Below are 18,843 nucleotides of genomic sequence, written 5' to 3'. Positions count from 1 at the left end.
TTATTAGCACCATGCTCTAACCAACTGAGCTAACCGGCCACACACTCAAAACTTGATACTAGAACCCGAGGAAAATAAGTCCTGCGGACATTATGATTGTTCTACCAAGATGTTCTCATGTTAAACTGAACAATAACACATTCAAAGTATTGGAAAGGCATAATTAGAGGCCTCGTCATAATGAGGCAGTTTAACAGTGTGAAGGATGTGGTGAGGTGCAGGCTTGCGGTGACTTTCTCTCATTTAACGACCTTGTGATTTGAATACTAACAAGAAAAACAAATCAAATTACCAAGCATTCGGTGGACGTTTTAAGAAATAAATGAACAAAAAGGTTTGTCAGAAGTGGGATTCGAACCCACGCCTCCAGAGAGACTGCGACCTGAACGCAGCGCCTTAGACCGCTCGGCCATCCTGACTTACACCGACGACTTTGCACAACACTGCAGTACACTGTTGAACCTCCAATGTCTGACGCTACAGTAAATCACCTGGTGTGTGCGTGAACTTATTCTTTTTCTGTTTATATTAAGGAGGGCGACCTGTTTCGTCGCATTCTATATGGGATCACAAGGACACTCCTCTTACAGACAGAAAATATACGGCAAACAGAGCGATCGCTTCACGGTTAGAAACAAATCAGAACAGTCTGTTAGCAAATTAACTTCATGAAAAAAACACACAGGACTTACATAAATGTTACAGATATTTTCGTAGACACAAAAGTTGTAACATAATTGAGTACATTTGTAAACTATCCGCCAGTAACAGACATTATCTCACATTATCTCTAGTTTCAAACGCATTATCACAGGCGGCACAATTACGACATGGAAAAAATCCAGTATATTTGTCCAGTACACCGAGATCTCTCGAACGTTTCAATGAGTCAGCCCTTAATAAACACACTCCGTGTTCATTTCTGTGTATATGACATTGTCTATACACAATACCTGCCATGTAAGCCTATTGGTATCAAACCGATCACAATTAATGTGATCCGTGTTTTCAGTCAGAATGATAGTTTTAATCAATCGTCGAAAAAGCAGCAGTGCTTTGCAACTGTAGTTCGTCTTGCGTACCTTTAGGAAAGATATCCACTCAGAACGTGTCCGCTTCCTCCAGCCCCCTAAGGAACACTGGAGGGGTCATCAATAACAGGGAGCAGTTGGCCAAAAAACAACACTCACTGCCTCCTTCACGCTCAAAAGTGAACACTCTCACTCTTCCTCGTGGATAGCGAGTCCAAACACTTTAAAAACGCATTTCGCTAGCAAATCGCTATAGAAATGATCTCTGAAAGTATTGTTTTATGGGCAAGTGGCCGACCGTCTCCCTCCAACTCTGAGTGGCACCGGCAGCTGTGCCGCTGAGAAATTAACAGGGACTTTCATATAATGCAATTGCTGTTGCCCAGTGAGGTGTTACAACAACATTTCAAACTCATTCCAAACTGCAGGCGGTTAAAAGCTTAATTGGGTTCAAGTTTCTCGTATGATTTAAAAATTAGGAGCCAGTTGCCTCATTTGCATTGTCTGCCTTCCTCCTTTGCACTGTGAAGTCTATCAAATTTGTGCTTAAAATCTGAATACGATTCCCATTTGAATCGTGTATATTTGGTTTCCATTTTAGCAATATGCATACACACTGTTCTGTTGAGCTCCCAGGGTGTTATCTAATAAAACACCATAATCGGTTAGCACGATCGGCTGTTAATCGAAATTTTGGTGTTTCAAGCCCACGCAGAGATGATGCTTTTTGCATTTCTTTATCGCATTAGAAAATGGCACTATAATACGTTTTTATTTCCTCCAATTACACTAAAGAAAAAATGTGCTGTTTTTTTAATTCAAAAAATTAATTAAGAACAAATAACCCTAGTCGTTCTGTATACAAAAACCCGGTATCGAAGCAGGGACCGTTACAGTCTAACGCTCTCCCAACTGAGCTATTTCAGCTTGACGCGATGTTGCTATCGAGACAGCATTCTTTTCGTCACTCGCCTTTTTGTCAAGCCAGTAAACCTGCATGTAATGAGAAACGTTCAACAGTTCGGAAACACCACAATAGAATCCAATGCCTTTGCAAATGTGTTTCCAAACTGTTAGTTTTTCTCCCAAATGCGGTTTCTCAAAAAATGGTTTTGCCTACTTTTTATTATTATTATTACTTTTTCCAGAGTAAGACCAAAAGGCAAACATCCAGGAAATAGTTAAACACTGCTACAGCGCTTGAACTGTCTCAGCAAACGTTTAGCTCTAAAACGTGTACATTAAAAGTCTATTAACATCTTTAACACAATCATCTGTGTTCCAATAGCGGTTAATCCACATGGTGATCAATAAAGTGAATGCTGGCTTTGTTCACATATTCGCAAGACGTTTTCACGATTCACGCATATTCTGAACAAGCACACTAGAATATGGTAATGAAAGGAAAGGAAAATAACTGCTTTATTGGCTCTGGTCTTGTATCGTCACCTTGATTACTGTCCGTAAGAAAGTGGCATTAATCAAAAACCTAATTATGTAAGGTTCCCAATGCGCAAATACGCAGCATACTTAAAGTTCTTCACAATCTTAAATCTTCCCACATGAATGTCAAATACGTACTGACAAGTACGGCCCTTTCCCAGTGTAACACTCTGCTGTGTTTGAACAGCAACGATGGCTTGGATATGATGTATTAAACCACGATACTATTGTTCCCACTTTCTTTATTACTACCAAATGTGCTTTTCGCGTCAGCCCTTGTGGCCTAATGGATAAGACACTGGCTTTCTAAGCCATGGATTGTGGTTTCGAGTCCCATCTGGGGTGTGATTTTGTTATAGGACGCTGTGTGGTCCAGTGGTTAAAGATAAAGGGCTTTTAACCAGGAGGTCCCCCGGTACAAATCCCACCTCAGCCACTGACTCATTGTGTGACCCTGAGCAAGTCACTTAACCTCCTTGTGCTCCGTTTTTCGGGTGAGATGTAAATGTAAGTGACTCTACAGCTGATGCATAGTTCACACACCCTAGTCTCTGTAAGTTGCCATGTGTATAATAAAAACGAACATAATTATGGTATGTTTTATTAGCATGAGATACTTTGTAGATCTTGTTATCTGCTAAGTCCGCTCACGCTAGCCAGAACGTGCTCGAGTGCTCTGGCAACAGCCATGAAGCAAGTCAATTTTTCAGTTCAATTAAATAACTACTTTGTTTTTGTGGATGGGGGTGTTTCTTGAAAAGATCAGTTAAATAGCTACGTATTTTGAAATAAAGATGTATTCATTATTATGAACGTTAACAAAAATTATATTTTATTTACATTTCCCACGTGTGCTTGCATTGTACAAATCTGACAGTTTCAACAAAGACATTTGACTTCGGTTCATTAGTTAGCCTATACTGCCATCTACAGCATTACTACGGGTTTCGTTTACTTCTTTTGGATATTTTCACAAATAATCGTGCGAGCATGTAGTCGTGGCCGAGTGGTTAAGGCGATGGACTAGAAATCCATTGGGGTTTCCCCGCGCAGGTTCGAATCCTGCCGACTACGTAAGCTTTGTTTTTAATTGATTGTATGTGCTCATTGTTAATACATGTTTAAAGCTCAGGAAGTCTGAAATATTACTGGTTGTACTTCATATCGCTTCGGTTCATTTTGTTAAAGAATGTTCATTTTGGCACCATTACAAATGCTGTGGTTTCTTTAAAGAAGAAAAGCCGTGGCCCGTACGGGGATCGAACCCGCGACCTTGGCGTTATTAGCCAAGGAAACCCGAGGAAAATAAGTCCTGCGGACATTATGATTGTTCTACCAAGTTGTTCTCATGTTAAACTGAACAATAACACATTCAAAGTATTGGAAAGGCATAATTAGAGGCCTGGTCATAATGAGGCAGTTTAACAGTGTGAAGGATGTGGTGAGGTGCAGGCTTGCGGTGACTTTCATGTATTTCATGTCATTAGATGATCAAAGCCCCTTTGTGCCAGTGCGCATTCAGAGGAGACGCGCTGAGAAAATCCGTCATCTGTGTCACTCAGTACTGCCAGCTTTCCCTCGTTGGTGATATATTGGTCAGCATAGCTGCTTTCCAAGTAATTGACCCGAGACGATTCCCAGCCAGTACAACTGTGTTTATGCCCACGTTTCAAATAATAAACATCATAAAAGCAAATTGCATTGTTTTATGTTTTCTTTACTTTTAAGCTGAGAATCAAACACACTTCTGACAACTTCATAGCCCTGCTGACTACGAACAAATATTGAGTCGGCTGTTTCCCTTGACCCTGGTGATACCGAGTGTTTTCCTAGTATCAGCATCGGAATTAGCATGCGTTTGGCATGCTTGCTGTGCACTCTAGCATTGCATAACAAGCATACACAAAGGCAGGAATTCGTGGCGCAACGGTAGCGCGTCTGACTCCAGATCAGAAGGTTGCGTGTTCCAATCACGTCGACGTCAAAGCCTTTGTTTCTATTCCACACCATTTAATTTTGTGATGTGTTTGCAAATACTAGTTTGGAAGAATTTAATGTACAGCAAGTAATAATTGATACCTTTAAGATGAACAGGCATTTAAGAATTAACAACGAAGACATAAAAAGGGACACAACACCAACAGAGTTCAAGCCCATCACCTTAACCACTTGGCCACGACTACTTGGTGCAACGTGCCAAGATCTATAAACACAGACCACATATATCACAGACCAAGAACAAATACACACACACTGTTTTAAATAAAACTGACGAAACCATAATCCCTGGTTAAGGAGGCCAGTGCCTTATCCTTTAGGTGACTTCCAGATGGATAGCAGTCAGCGAGACAATACACGACCAGAGGAATAAATTTGTTGATTTTACTATAAAGATTGTTTCAATGAAATCAACAGCTGATACCAAACTCTTGTCAGCACTCAATACCATTTTAATTTCTTTTTTAAATCGGACTAAAATAGCGTTCCTAACACGATTGTATTTTCTGTTGTAAACAGACTACTTGTTGAAGTCACTGAAAAATACTGTGTGTCCAAACATGTATTTAACTTGATTGTTTTAATATTCCAAATAACATATTACTTTGAAAAACATCTCCGTCGGCCACTGGATCGTGGTCTCAGGCTGGGATACGGACCATTGAGAACAGTATAAACGATCTATGACTGGAAGTAGCTTACATGAGAAATGCTCTCGTTAAACATGCTAGGATGATCGACTTCGGCATTCTCCAACTGCTGTTTACATTTTCTAACAAGTTATGTGAACGAATACAAAGTTTGACCCTTTCCTTGTAAGTGGGGCTAAGCACAAGTTATTTTCAGATGTAATGTCTTTATTTAAGCACAATCAAGTCCTGCGTAGTGCAAATCACATTACTATATTTTTTATATTAGTCAAGTCCTATTGAAAGAGTTCTTAAATAGTTTCAACATTATCAATGATCAATTTGAAATTTGCTTATTGATTTAAACCAGTATGAGATGCACACTCAAAATGTGTCCCCTTCCTTCAACAACCCCCTGACTGAAGATTGGAGTGGTCATCACTAGCAGCCAGCAGGTGCCCGAAAACAACACTCATTGTCAGCTCGGTGCTGAGAAGTGGCAAGCTCTACTTCATTAATATGATACAATGACTGGGCAACAACGAGGTGTTACTTTAACAATACCAACTAACTTGAGACAGCCAAGACGTTGAAGTATACCTTAAGTCTGTCATGTGATGCAATAACAGGTTTTAGCATTTTTGCATTTTCTGCTTGGTCAAACAAGCTCAAGCCACAGCACACAGCGCTGATGCATCGGAACAGAGGTGGATTTTAAAGCGACTGAATCAACGAGCGGAGACTACTTTTTGAAGAAACTGAAAACATACCTCTCGTCGAAAAATGTGCTATTTAGTTAATTTATTTATTTATTGAATTTGCAAATGGCAGACTACATACATGGGAATAAATATAAAAGGCTTGAAGTTTGCTTGCATTGCATACATTTAATTGTGATTACAGACTTTTCTGCCGTGTTGCTTTCTTCTTAGATGTGGTCTCAGGTTCGGTTGAGCCGATTTGTCTCTGTGGCGCAATTGGTTAGCGCGTTCGGCTGTTAACCGAAAGGTTGGTGGTTCAAGCCCACCCAGGGACGATGTTTGTGCATTTCTTAATCACATTAGAAAATGGCACTCTGATACGTTGTTATTTCTTCCAATTAAACAGAACAAAAAAAACCGCTCTATTTTTCAGTTCAAAATAATACAAAACAAAAATAGTCTTGCTATTTGCCGAAACCCGGGATCGAACCAGGGACCTTTAGATCTTCAGTCTAACGCTCTCCCAACTGAGCTATTTCGGCTTGACAAGACTTGCGTTTTTTGTCACCCCAGTAAACCTGTGTATTATGAGAAACGATCAACAGCTCGGCAACACAATAGAATCCGATGCCTTTACAAATGCGTTTCGAAACACTTAAGTTTTCACCCAGATGCGGTTTTCAGCCGAAACGGGGGGATAAAACTGCCTATGATCAAAGTGGGCAGAAAAGTTGCATACTTTGCATACCGTATTGGGAGAAAAGAAAGCGGATCATCAAATTGATCAATGCTAATGTTAAAACAATTTAAGAACACTTTACATAGGCCTTGACTAATATAAAAATATAGTAATGTGATTTGCATTACGCAGGACTAGATTGAGCTTAAATAAAGACATTACATCTGAAAATAAACTGTGCCTACCCCCACTTACAAGGAAAGTGTCCAACTTTGTATTCGTACTCATAACGTGTTATAACATGTAAACAGCAATTGGAGAATGCCGATGTCGATCATCCTAGCATGTTAAACGAGGGCATTTCTGATGTAAGCTTCTTCCACTAATAGATCGTTTATACTGTTCTCAAAGGTCCGCATCCCAGCCTGAGACCTCGATCCAGTGGCCGACGGAGATGTTATTCAATTTAATATATTATTTTTAATATTAAAACAAGTTAAATACATGTTTGGACAAAATATTTTTCATTGACTTCAACGAGTAGTCTGTTTACAACCAAATGCAATCTGTGTTAGGAACGCTATTTTAGTCTGAATTAAAATGGAAATTAAAATGGTATTGCGTTCTGACAAGAGTTTGGTATCAGCTGTTGATTTCCTTGAAACAATCTTTTATAGTAAAATGAACACATTTATTCCTTTTAAGAATAAATAAAATTGAACTGTCAGAGGAGGATTTGAACCGACACCTCCACTTGGAGACCAGAACACAGAATTCTTTGGAAAGACAGAGTCCTTAAGTCTAGCGCCTTAGACCACTCGACCATCCTGACAAACTGCGTTCATTACAGCAGAAAACCGCATTATTTATTTCAGCACAGCCTAGGGTTGTCATATCAAGGCCCGATCGGGTTTATTACGCACATACCAACTGTTGCTCCATGAATGATGTAATGACAAGTGTTAAAACAGAAACGGTTTGAAGCCAACCCACAAAAGTAAGACTATTTATTTCAATATCGTTATAACTATAAACGATGCACGCATTTTACAATAGCAATTGCTATATGACAACGACCAAAAAGTAATTTTGTTGCAATACTGTATACAGTGTGAACAGAATCAGATATTGCTCTGTTGCCTCGAAGAAACATCTACATTTTGTATTTAAAAAGGACGTCCAACGTGGGGCTCGATCCCAAAAGAGAGCGGAATGTTCATCAATGATCAAGAACAGCTACAGTGAAATAGCATTCAAGTCCCGCTTCGTGCTCAGAAGAAAACACTGTAACTCCTCGTTATGGTTAGCGAGACCAGACACTAGAAACGCATTTCACTAGAAACAAACTATAGAAATGATCCCTGAAAGTATAGTCTTAACAAATATGTGGGTAAAACAACTTCCCTACTCCCGGCATGATGGTGTCTGATTCGGTTTCCTTTCTAGAATATTACTTGTTCATAGTAATGTTAATAATTGCCAATGCGTTTCAAACACAAAACTCACTTTCTGACAAGGTTCCATAGTGTAGTGGTTATTACGTCTGCTTTACACGCAGAAGGTCCTGGGTTCGATCCCCACTTCAGTTTGTTTTTACAATATGACTCCCTGGTCAAGACAAGGTAGTTCTGGGTTTGGCCGATCATTAGATTGCGGATGTAAGGTCTCTGGTCCCATCGTAGAAGCAAGATAGTTTATTCACAAAAAATACATACACTTTTATTTATGTTTCTTTTGTTGGTAAATTAACCCAATACATTATTGCATTCTGTCACGTCATTAGATGATCAAAGCCCCTTTGTGCCAGTGCGCATTCAGAGGAGACGCGCTGAGAAAATCCGTCATCTGTGTCACTCAGTACTGCCAGCTTTCCCTCGTTGGTGATATATTGGTCAGCATAGCTGCTTTCCAAGTAATTGACCCGAGACGATTCCCAGCCAGTACAACTGTGTTTATGCCCACGTTTCAAATAATAAACATTATAAAAGCAAATCGCTTTGTTTATGTTTTCTTTACTTTTAAGCTGAGAATCAAACACACTTCCGACAACTTCATAGCCCTGCTGACTACGAACAAATATTGAGTCGGCTGTTTCCCATGACCCTGGTGATACCGAGTGTTTTCCAAGTATCAGCATCGGACTTAGCATGCCTTTGGCATGCTTGCTGTGCACTCTAGCATTGCATAACAAGCATGCACCACGGCAGGAATTCGTGGCGCAACGGTAGCGCGTCTGACTCCAGATCAGAAGGTTGCGTGTTCAAATTACGTCGAGGTCAAAGCCTTCTTTGTTTCTATTCCACACTATTTAATTTTGTAATGTGTTTGCAAATACTAGTTTGGACGAATTTAATGTACAGCAAGAAATATTTGATACCTTTAAGCTGAACAGGCATTTAAGAATTAACAACGAAGACATAAAAAGGGACACAACGCCAACAGAGTTCAAGCCCATCACCTTAACCACTTGGCCACGACTACTTGGTGCAACGTGCCAAAATCTATAAACACAGACCACATATATCACCAACCAAGAACAAATACACACACACTGTTTTAAATAAAACTGACGAAACCATAATCCCTGGTTTAGGAGGCCAGTGCCTTATCCTTTAGGTGACTTCCAGGTGGATAGCAGTCAGCGAGACAATACACGACCAGAGGAATAAATGTGTTCATTTTACTATAAAGATTGTTTCAATGAAATCAACAGCTGATACCAAACTCTTGTCAGCACTCAATACCATTTTAATTTATTTTTAAATCGGACTAAAATAGCGTTCCTAACACAGATTGTATTTTTGTTGTAAACAGACTACTTGTTGAAGTCACTGGAAAATACTGTGTGTCCAAACATGTAATTAACTTGATTGTTTTAATATTCCAAATAACATATTACTTTGAAAAACATCTCCGTTGGCCACTGGATCGTGGTCTCAGGCTGGGATACGGACCATTGAGAACAGTATAAACGCTCTATGACTGGAAGTAGCTTACATGATAAATGCTCTCGTTTAACATGCTAGGATGATCGACTTCAGCATTCTCCAACTGCTGTTTACATTTTCTAACACGTTATGAGAACGAATACAAAGTTTGACCCTTTCCTTGTAAGTGGGGGTAAGCACAAGTTATTTTCAGATGTAATGTCTTTATTTAAGCTCAATCAAGTCCTGCGTAGTGTAAATCACATTACTATATTTTTTATATTAGTCAAGTCCTATTGAAAGAGTTCTTAAATAGTTTCTACATTATCAATGATCAATTTGAAATTTGCTTATTGATTTAAACCAGTATGAGATGCACACTCAAAATGTGTCCCCTTCCTTCAACAACCCCCTGACTGAAGATTGGAGTGGTCATCACTAGCAGCCAGCAGGTGCCCGAAAACAACACTCATTGTCAGCTCGGTGCTGAGAAGTGGCAAGCTCTACTTCATTAATATGATACAATGACTGGGCAACAACGAGGTGTTACATTAACAATACCAACTAACTTGAGACAGCCAAGACGTTGAAGTATACCTTAAGTTTTTGCATTTCTTAATCACATTAGAAAATGGCACTCTGATACGTTGTTATTTCTTCCAATTACACAGAACAAAAAAAACGCTCTTTTTTTCTGTTCAAAATAATACAAAACAAAAATAGTCTTGCTACTTGCCGAAACCCGGGATCGAACCAGGGACCTTTAGATCTTCAGTCTAACGCTCTCCCAACTGAGCTATTTCGGCTTGACAAGACTTGCGTTTTTTGTCACCCCAGTAAACCTGTGTATTATGAGAAACGTCAACAGCTCGGCAACACAATAGAATCCGATGCCTTTACAAATGCGTTTCGAAACACTTAAGTTTTCTCCCAGATGCGGTTTTCAGCCGAAACGGGGGGATAAAACTGCCTATGATCAAAGTGGGCAGAAAAGTTGCATAATTTGCATACCGTATTGGGAGAAAAGAAAACGGATCATCAAATTGATCAATGCTAATGTTAAAACAATTTAAGAACACTTTACATAGGCCTTGACTAATATAAAAATATAGTAATGTGATTTGCATTACGCAGGACTAGATTGAGCTTAAATAAAGACATTACATCTGAAAATAAATTGTGCTTACCCCCACTTACAAGGAAAGTGTCCAACTTTGTATTCGTACTCATAACGTGTTATAACATGTACACAGCAATTGGAGAATACCGATGTCGATCATCCTAGCATGTTAAACGAGGGCATTTCTGATGTAAGCTTCTTCCACTAATAGATCGTTTATACTGTTCTCAAAGGTCCGCATCCCAGCCTGAGACCACGATCCAGTGGCCGACGGAGATGTTATTCAATTTAATATATTATTTTTAATATTAAAACAAGTTAAATACATGTTTGGACAAAATATTTTTCATTGACTTCAACGAGTAGTCTGTTTACAACCAAATGCAATCTGTGTTAGGAACGCTATTTTAGTCTGAATTAAAATGGAAATTAAAATGGTATTGCGTTCTGACAAGAGTTTGGTATCAGCTGTTGATTTCCTTGAAACAATCTTTTATAGTAAAATGAACACATTTATTCCTTTTAAGAATAAATAAAATTGAGCTGTCAGAGGAGGATTTGATCAGACACCTCCACTTGGAGACCAGAACACAGAATTCTTTGGAAAGACAGAGTCCTTAAGTCTAGCGCCTTAGACCACTCGACCATCCTGACAAACTGCGTTCTTTACAGCAGAAAACCGCATTATTTATTTCAGCACAGCCTAGGGTTGTCATATCAAGGCCCGATCGGGTTTATTACGCACATACCAACTGTTGCTCCATGAATGATGTAATGACAAGTGTTAAAACAGAAACGGTTTGAAGCCAACCCACAAAAGTAAGACTATTTATTTCAATATCGTTATAACTATAAACGATGCACGCATTTTACAATAGCAATTGCTATATGACAACGACCAAAAAGTAATTTTGTTGCAATACTGTATACAGTGTGAACAGAATCAGATATTGCTCTGTTGCCTCGAAGAAACATCTACATTTTGTATTTAAAAAGGACATCCAACGTGGGGCTCGATCCCAAAAGAGAGCGGAATGTTCATCAATGATCAAGAACAGCTACAGTGAAGTAGCATTCAAGTCCCGCTACGCGCTCAGAAGAAAACACTGTAACTCCTCGTTATGGTTAGCGAGACCAGACACTAGAAACGCATTTCACTAGAAACAAACTATAGAAATGATCCCTGAAAGTATAGTCTTAACAAATATGTGGGTAAAACAACTTCCCTACTCCCGGCATGATGGTGTCTGATTCGGTTTCCTTTCTAGAATATTACTTGTTCATAGTAATGTTAATAATTGCCAATGCGTTTCAAACACAAAACTCACTTTCTGACCAGGTTCCATAGTGTAGTGGTTATCACGTCTGCTTTATACGCAGAAGGTCCTGGGTTCGATCCCCAGTGGAACCACTTCAATTTGTTTTTACAATATGACTCCCTGGTCAAGACAAGGTAGTTCTGGGTTTGGCCGATCATTAGATTGCGGATGTAAGGTATCTGGTCCCATCGTAGAAGCAAGATAGTTTATTCACAAAAAATACATACACTTTTATTTATGTTTCTTTTGTTGGTAAATTAACCCAATACATTATTGCATTCTGTCACGTCATTAGATGAGCAAAGCCCCTTTGTGCCAGTGCGCATTCAGAGGAGACGCGCTGAGAAAATCCGTCATCTGTATCACTCAGTACTGCCAGCTTTCCCTCGTTGGTGATATATTGGTCAGCATAGCTGCTTTCCAAGTAATTGACCCGAGACGATTCCCAGCCAGTACAACTGTGTTTATGCCCACGTTTCAAATAATAAACATTATAAAAGCAAATCGCTTTGTTTTATGTTTTCTTTACTTTTAAGCTGAGAATCAAACACACTTCCGACAACTTCATAGCCCTGCTGACTACGAACAAATATTGAGTCGTCTGTTTCCCATGACCCTGGTGATACTGAGTGTTTTCCAAGTATCAGCATCGGACTTAGCATGCCTTTGGCATGCTTGCTGTGCACTCTAGCATTGCATAACAAGCATGCACTAGGCAGGAATTCGTGGCGCAACGGTAGCGCGTCTGACTCCAGATCAGAAGGTTGCGTGTTCAAATCACGTCGAGGTCAAAGCCTTCATTGTTTCTATTCCACACCATTTAATTTTGTAATGTGTTTGCAAATACTAGTTTGGACGAATTTAATGTACAGCAAGTAATAATTGATACCTTTAAGCTGAACAGTCATTTAAGAATTAACAACGAAGACATAAAAAGGGACACAACGCCAACAGAGTTCAAGCCCATCACCTTAACCACTTGGCCACGACTACTTGGTGCAACGTGCCAAGATCTATAAACACAGACCACATATATCACAGACCAAGAACAAATACACACACACTGTTTTAAATAAAACTGACGAAACCATAATCCCTAGTTTAGGAGGCCATTGCCTTATCCTTTAGGTGACTTCCAGGTGGATAGCAGTCAGCGAGACAATACACGACCAGAGGAATAAATGTGTTCATTTTACTATAAAGATTGTTTCAATGAAATCAACAGCTGATACCAAACTCTTGTCAGCACTCAATACCATTTTAATTTCTTTTTTAAATCGGACTAAAATAGCGTTCCTAACACAGATTGTATTTTTGTTGTAAACAGACTACTTGTTGAAGTCACTACTTGTTGAAGGAATTGTGGGAAATGTCGTTTTAAGACCTTGAAATATACCTTTGCTTCTATACCTGATCCAAAATTTCCCACAATTATTTTCAACGTCCCGTCCCTGCCTATTGGCTGAGCGTCGCAGAGCATGCAGGGGCGGCGCATTTAAATTTCAAACTTGTACAGACAGACACGGAGTATTTCGCTTATTTGTTTTTAAGATACTGACTGTCTGTTGAACAATACAAACTAACTTGAGACAGCCAAGCCGTTAAAGCATACCTTAATTCTGCCATGTGATGCAATAACAAGTATTGGCATTTTTGCATTGTCTGCCTCGTCAAACAAGCTCGAGCCACAGCATACAGCGCTGCTGCATCGGGACACAGAGGTGGATTTTAAAGCGACTGAATCAACGAGCTGAGACTACTTTTTGAAGAAATTGAAAACATACCTCTCGTCAAAATATTTGCTATTTAGTTAATTTATTTATTTTTTGAATTTGCAATTGGCAGACTACATTGCCGACAATCTGAATTGCTCATATCAAGTTGCGTTGTAGCCTATGAGAATCGCTGGCATAGCTCAAGGGGAATTAGCTCTAATGGTAGAGCGCTCGCTTAGCATGCGAGAAGTAGCGGGATCGATGCCCGCATTCTCCAAATAGTTTTAATGTATCTGCGTATTTAGTCCCAACGCATTATGGAGATAAATACAAAGTGTGACAATTCTTTGTAACAGAGACGCCCGCCCTACATGTGTATTTTAAAGCACAGTCTCCTAATTTGTAATATTCCCCAGGCTGAAAAACTGCATTGCGCCCTCCATCGTATGCCTTCCGAGAAGCACAAAGGGAGATTTTTTATATATATTTTTTTAACAATGGAAGAGTTTGTGTTATTTGGGAATAATTATAAATGGCTTGAAATAACGCCTTGGCTGTGACTTATTGCTTTTATAAAACGGCTACACCAATATTTGTAACGTTAGTCACTTTTTGAGATCTAGTCAGCTATAACTATGCTAAGCTCCGCTAGCAAATCGACTAGCCGTCCTGTGCTAGCTAGCTAGCTGGGTTGCTAAAAAAAAAATATATATATATATATATATATCAGCTCAAACATTTCCCAGGTCGCCTCTCTCTCTTCGCCTCTCTCTCTCTGCCTCTCTCTCTCTCTCTCTCTCTCTCTCTCTCTCTCTCTCTCTCTCTCTCTCTCTCTCTCTCTCTCTCTCTCTCTCACACACACACACTCTCTAATTTTTTAAAAAAATAAGATACGATACTTCAGGTTTAAATACAGTAAAATCGGGAGCAGATAAGTGCAAGTTAAAGTGCATTAAGGGCAGAGTGCTATATTGTCCAGAAGGGGAGAGCTGAGTTTTACAGGTCCTGTCTGAAGAGGTGTGTCTTGAGGAGGTGCCAGAAGGGGGTCAGGGACTGGGCAGTCCTGACATCTATAGGAAGGTCGCTCCTCCACTGCGGGGCGAGGGTGGAATCTGCAGTATCAGTAGTGTATCCTACAGATGTCAGGACTGCCCAGTCCCTGACCACATTCCGGCGCCTCCTTAAGACTCACCTCTTCAAACAGCACCTGTAGAACTCCTCTGTTTGTATCCTGGGACACTATCACCCTTCATTTAAATGTGCTTTATTTTGCTCTTATCTGCATTTAATCCTGTACTTCAGAATACTGTAATCTGTCAAGTGTTTAACCTGTAGTATTTTGTATTTAATCATATCCTGATGTAACTATCACTATTTAATCATATCCTGATGTAACTATCACTATTATCTTCTGTATTATAGAATTATGGTTTGTCACACTTGAACAAAAGTTATTGTATTTCTTGCTCTTATTGTATTACTTGTATTGCAACACTTGAAATGTATTTGCTTACGATTGTAAGTTGCCCTGGATAAGGGTGTCTGCTAAGAAATAAATAATAATAATAATAATAATAATAATAATAATAATAATAATAATAGTTACTTTGAAAGACACTAAACCAGTTTAAAGCATTCGTTATTTAAACCAAAACCAGTGTATAAAGTGTTTTTGTAAGACAAATAAAACACAAATGCACCGAGATTTGAACTCAGCTCGCTAGATTCAGAGTGCTAGCCATTACACCATGAAACCACCCATACAGTTCCTCCATTGCAGGGACTCTCGTCAATGTTTCGTCAAAACACCAAACAGCACAAACTGCACTACACTCTGTGACCACAAGAGGGAGAGAGAGCGTAATAAAATGATGCTCTTTAATCCAGAGCAGTGGTTCTTAACCTGGGGTCCTCAGAGACAGTCCAGGAGGTCCACAGGAAAAAAAACATGAAACTTTTCACTCAACATTAGTAATGTGCAAAATCAAAATGTTTGCTTCTTGAATTGATTTGATTTCACAAAGTTTATGATGGATCTGTTAACCTGCAGCTCTGATTTTAATATTTTACAATTAATAATTATTTATACTGTGTAACAATGCTACATAATCACAGCCGTGGCTAAGATGAATGGTTTGAGAGAAGGGAGAAGAGAGAGAAATAGCTGTGTTTGTACAAACTCAACACAAAGAAAACTATATTCTATTTTTTCGTTTTGCTTGCAAGATCAACTTTTTTCAGTTTTTTTCTGAATTGCAAACAAACTGCATCATCTGAAAATGAGTTTACACTTAAGAGCACTGCTTGACTAGAAGTGGCTGCTGTGCCAAGGAAGACAATTTGCAAAGAAAAGACACTTTGCATTGGCAGCACATGCTTCAGTGCTCTGGGAGTGTTTATAGCCCTGTGAGTTTAACAAGTTGTCTGAATTTAACCTGTCTGGTCAGGCTCTGAAATGGATGGAGTCTGACTTGTTAGATAGAAAACAAAGTGTTAAAATAAGCAATAGTGAATCAGCGTTTAGGATCTGTACTATGGGGGTCCCACAGGGATCTATATTTGGGCCTTTGTTATTTAGTCTCTACATTAATGATCTACCTTTGGTCTGTCCAGAAGATCAACCACAAGAGGAGACTGTAGTGTCTTGACATCACACTACGTTTGCACAAACAGCTTGCTCAATTAAGGGTGCCATGTTCTGGAATACGCTACCAGACTTTATGAAAAGTATATCAGACTACAAGAGTTTTTTTTTTAATAGAACTGAAAAAATGGTTGAAACAGGACCAACTTTGTGACCATGTCTAGTCCCCCTCCATTTGTTGACATTAAATAATAATAATTTAATGTTTGAGAGCTGCCCTTCATGGCAACAGAATCCACAACAACAATGACTTTTATCAGCATCTTCATCTGGGCACTTGTCATCTGCACTCAGGGTAAGAATCATTTAGAAAAACACTTTCATCAATTTGTGGGGCTATTCTTAATATATAAGTGTAAAACAGGGGCAAACTAATGGAAAATAAATTAAACTTCAATAGAAAAGGCTTTCATTTAAATGGGTTTTCATTAGTTAATTCACTGATGTACTATATTTTCACAGACCCCCCACTAATTTAGTCTCATTCCAAATGAAAGAAAGCTGGTTTTTCCAATCTTTCTCAAAACAACATATCAATACAAGAGCCATGTGTTTCTCAGTGAGCTGGAATCGCCATGGCAATGGAGTGTGATCAGTCACTGTGTGCGCCCTTTCACAAACATCAAACAAAATCAATCAATAAAGAAATCAATACACGAGTGTGATGGAAATATAATGAGTTCTGGTTGTAAATCTCCCTCTTGACCTGTGAGGATACAAAGTAGCGAAAGGGAAAGGCTTTGGACGGGTTGGCCTGACAGTTCATTCCCTGGGTCGGGAAGTCAATCAGCCTGGAAAAAGACGAGACTCCAGTGCGGGAATGTATTGACCTGGAAGGTAAACGAGGTAGCAGCTGCAGGCAATAGAATCAGCTGCAATCGTTTACCAAGGGGTCATGCATAACCGCATAAAAGGGGCTGGAGAATCTTTTCCTTCGTTTTTGGTTTTGAAATAGACCCAGAAGGACCCGTGCACTGTGTATTAAGAATATTGTGAGTTTTTGTTTTGTTTGTCTTGTCTATAATTGCTATTTGTGTGTTTATAGACAGCTAACACGTTCTGGAGCTGTTAGTAAGAGCCAGCACTGAACCCGGAACAGCACTGCACTCTTTGTCACTCTTTAACCTGTATCACCCACCACGAGCACTACAGCACGCACCCAGGACTGGTGACCGTGGTTGTATATTGTGGGAGAGATGCTGTGTTTATTGTTTAGGGCTGCAATCCCTGTTACTGTACTCCGTGTTTTACGCATCGCTTATTATTTGGTCACCAGACCTGGATTATAACTAAAAATAAAACGTATATTTTTCCATACCGGATTACAAATCTCGTCCGTTTATTCCTGCACTGCATCAGCTCTGCACCTGTTCATAATCAGCAACCACTTTGCCACAAGGAGTTTGATACCTTTTCCCCTGGCTTGTTAAATATCATTCTGATTGACATAATGAAAACGCACTCCTAGCAGCTTGCTCAAGGTACATCTTGAAAAGGCCTGTGAAAGACAGTGAAGTAGATGTCCAATTTATAACAGTAAGAAGCAGTCAAAATGTGACCAATGAAAAGAAAAATGACAGGTCCATTACTTCTACAGCAGCAGCAGCAGCACGTGGGAAGGTATACCACTAGGGGTAGGGCACTACATACCCTTTAATACACAATAGCATTGAAATGATGACAGAAACAGAAATATTACTGTCAGTTTAGACAAACAGATCAGTTATATTAGACAGCAGTGATATACTGAGAGCTTTGACTGGGGGAAAAATAGAAGAAAACAGTCAAAGTGAACCCGACCCTATCAATTGCACTGGTGCTCACTCACGGCTCAGATCTCCTCTATCTGTGACAGCAGCAGCAGCAGCAGGATTTGTAGAAAGGAAGCTGCTTTGTATACCGGTGCCTGCCTCACTGCTCCAAACACTTTGAGACACACAGTATTGATGAGTCACTGCTCAGCCCTTTCAGAGTCACTGAAACACACAGTACAATGATGCCATTGCTTCTACTGCTGGGGACACGGGGGCTCTTTGCTCAAGGTGATAATTAAATAGTTATTTATAAATCTGAAAGCTTGACTGGAGTTCATTTTAAACAGAACTTTTCATTGAAGTAAATCTGTCTAGCCGCTTCTTTACATTTTGTTTGTATTCTAACACAACACTATTTAATTTGACTCTTGCATTATTATTTTATAATCATTTTTTGTTGTATTTTTTCTCCAGAGTCCAGTGCAGACGTTGTTCTGACTCCGTCTCCAACAGCTCAGTCTGTTCTCCAGGACACACGGTCTCTATCCGCTGTACAGCCAACAGCTTTGTTAGTACCAGCTCCATCCACTGGTACCTGCAGAAACCTGACTCCTGATTTATTCTACTTCTAACCGTCACTCTGGGACTCCAGCTTCATTCAGTGGCAGTGGATCAGGGACACAGTTTACACTGAGCATCAGTGGAGTGCAGCCTGAAGATGCAGGAGATTATTACTGTCAGCAGGGCAATAGCTACACATTCACACAGTGATACACGTCCGTACAAAAACCTCCCTCAGCTCTGCAGGAACTGCTCTGGCTCATAGACAGTAACCACAGGGGCTGAGGCTGAGAGCAGCTGCAGAGCTGCTACAGTCGGACTG

At 39.6% G+C, this 18,843-nt stretch overlaps 10 non-coding genes across 10 annotated transcripts; 4 read left to right on the top strand and 6 right to left on the bottom strand.

Annotated features, from left to right (window-relative positions):
- Window positions 1-337: 337 nt before the first annotated feature.
- trnal-cag (transfer RNA leucine (anticodon CAG)) lies at window positions 338-419 on the bottom strand. The gene has a single exon. It is a non-coding gene; the product is annotated as a tRNA-Leu (tRNA).
- A 677-nt stretch (window positions 420-1,096) lies between these two features.
- Window positions 1,097-1,312, bottom strand: LOC131705403 (small nucleolar RNA U3). The gene has a single exon (XR_009310359.1). It is a non-coding gene; the product is annotated as a small nucleolar RNA U3 (small nucleolar RNA).
- A 2,154-nt stretch (window positions 1,313-3,466) lies between these two features.
- Window positions 3,467-3,548, top strand: trnas-aga (transfer RNA serine (anticodon AGA)). Its single transcript has one exon. It is a non-coding gene; the product is annotated as a tRNA-Ser (tRNA).
- Window positions 3,549-6,063: 2,515 nt separating this feature from the next.
- trnan-guu (transfer RNA asparagine (anticodon GUU)) lies at window positions 6,064-6,137 on the top strand. The gene has a single exon. It is a non-coding gene; the product is annotated as a tRNA-Asn (tRNA).
- Window positions 6,138-6,271: 134 nt separating this feature from the next.
- Window positions 6,272-6,344, bottom strand: trnaf-gaa (transfer RNA phenylalanine (anticodon GAA)). Its single transcript has one exon. It is a non-coding gene; the product is annotated as a tRNA-Phe (tRNA).
- Window positions 6,345-7,645: 1,301 nt separating this feature from the next.
- On the bottom strand, window positions 7,646-7,858 carry LOC117395703 (small nucleolar RNA U3). The gene has a single exon (XR_004543632.3). It is a non-coding gene; the product is annotated as a small nucleolar RNA U3 (small nucleolar RNA).
- Window positions 7,859-10,141: 2,283 nt separating this feature from the next.
- trnaf-gaa (transfer RNA phenylalanine (anticodon GAA)) lies at window positions 10,142-10,214 on the bottom strand. The gene has a single exon. It is a non-coding gene; the product is annotated as a tRNA-Phe (tRNA).
- A 1,300-nt stretch (window positions 10,215-11,514) lies between these two features.
- LOC117395718 (small nucleolar RNA U3) lies at window positions 11,515-11,727 on the bottom strand. Its single transcript, XR_004543646.2, has one exon. It is a non-coding gene; the product is annotated as a small nucleolar RNA U3 (small nucleolar RNA).
- Window positions 11,728-11,866: 139 nt separating this feature from the next.
- trnai-uau (transfer RNA isoleucine (anticodon UAU)) lies at window positions 11,867-11,939 on the top strand. Its single transcript has one exon. It is a non-coding gene; the product is annotated as a tRNA-Ile (tRNA).
- Window positions 11,940-12,566: 627 nt separating this feature from the next.
- Window positions 12,567-12,638, top strand: trnaw-cca (transfer RNA tryptophan (anticodon CCA)). The gene has a single exon. It is a non-coding gene; the product is annotated as a tRNA-Trp (tRNA).
- Window positions 12,639-18,843: the final 6,205 nt, after the last annotated feature.

Source organism: Acipenser ruthenus, chromosome 35 (genome assembly GCF_902713425.1).
Source record: "Acipenser ruthenus chromosome 35, fAciRut3.2 maternal haplotype, whole genome shotgun sequence".
In the NCBI taxonomy this organism is placed as follows: Eukaryota; Metazoa; Chordata; class Actinopteri; order Acipenseriformes; family Acipenseridae; genus Acipenser; species Acipenser ruthenus.
The sequence above is the reverse complement of the archived record's forward strand: the minus strand, read 5'-3'. Positions and strand labels throughout refer to the sequence as shown.